The sequence below is a fragment of the Cyprinodon variegatus genome, unplaced genomic scaffold (assembly GCF_000732505.1).
Source record: "Cyprinodon variegatus isolate N-32 unplaced genomic scaffold, C_variegatus-1.0 Scaffold717, whole genome shotgun sequence".
Lineage (NCBI taxonomy): Eukaryota > Metazoa > Chordata > Actinopteri > Cyprinodontiformes > Cyprinodontidae > Cyprinodon > Cyprinodon variegatus.
Window position 1 is genome coordinate 188,258 of NW_015151170.1, and position 1,225 is coordinate 189,482.

The window sequence follows — 1,225 nt, forward strand, 5'->3', positions numbered from 1 at the left end:
GAAGCAAACCAGAGCCACCCTGCCTGTTGAACTCTGCCTGTTTGAACCTGCAAACCTGTGAGTTTGAGCCTGTAACCTGTAACCTGAACCTAACCCGTTTGTCCTCTCTGCCTTCCAGGGTAGAACCCTGGGTGTCACCAATAAATATTGGACTTGAATCCTGCCTGTCTGTTCTGTGAGTTCTGCATCTTGGGCTAGCAAACCAACCACATCATGACAGAACCGGGTAACATTTACTTGTAGTTGACTATGAGGATCAATACTTTCACTAATTTGGTTAATAATTACAATATCCTATTCTTCTTTAATAATATCATTTAAAATGAAAAAAAAAAAACACTTTATTTAGTGATAAAAAAATTGAGCTTCCTGCTGTTGAGGGAGACCTCCTCTGAGGGGGTCAGGGGGGTCAAAAGTACACACATTTGTTAATACTGCAGTTTAAAAACACTCTGGTAAAAGTTGAAGTTTCATTTTGACCTCCTTACTTAAGTAAAAGTGAAAAAGTATGTGCTCCAAATACTACTTAAAGTATAAAGTAACCTTTAAAAAAAAAAAACAGATGCCACTATATGAATTTAAAGCTCAATTTTTCGACTATTTTGAAAAATTCTTTGAGATGGGTCCAAGGATGAGGGAGGTCTTGCTGGTCTCCATCTCCTGATTACCTCTCCCCCGGTCCGACCTTTCAGACATTTCAACATCTTTTTCTGAATCTGACATTGTATCATGACATAGACAATTCACGTTTACAGTTTGAAGAACACCTGCTTGATTCTGATTATTTCCTTTATCTAACCAATGAGTGTTTGCGTTATATGACTCATCCAATTACACTAGTTTTCACTAGATGTGGATGGCGCCAATGATCTGTATTGGACGGCGCACGTGACGTTTTTAATTATCTCTTATTTTAAACAGAATTTAACACTGAAATAAAATGAAGTATTTATACATTCATGTTATACATTGAATTTAAGAAAAAAAAATAGAAATTGCTAAAAATTGCATCTCAGAGGAGTTACACTTGTATGATTGTGTTCCTGTATATCCATCAGTAGTTAAAGACAAGGGTCAGCAAATGCAAATTCTGACTGTAAAACAATGACAGCGAAATTATCACTGTATGATCTGAGGCCTCATTTGGAGCTTTTAAACAGGATTTTGAAAAACTTTAATAATTTGCTGCTGTAATATTATAGATTATTTAGAATAAAAAGCTAGC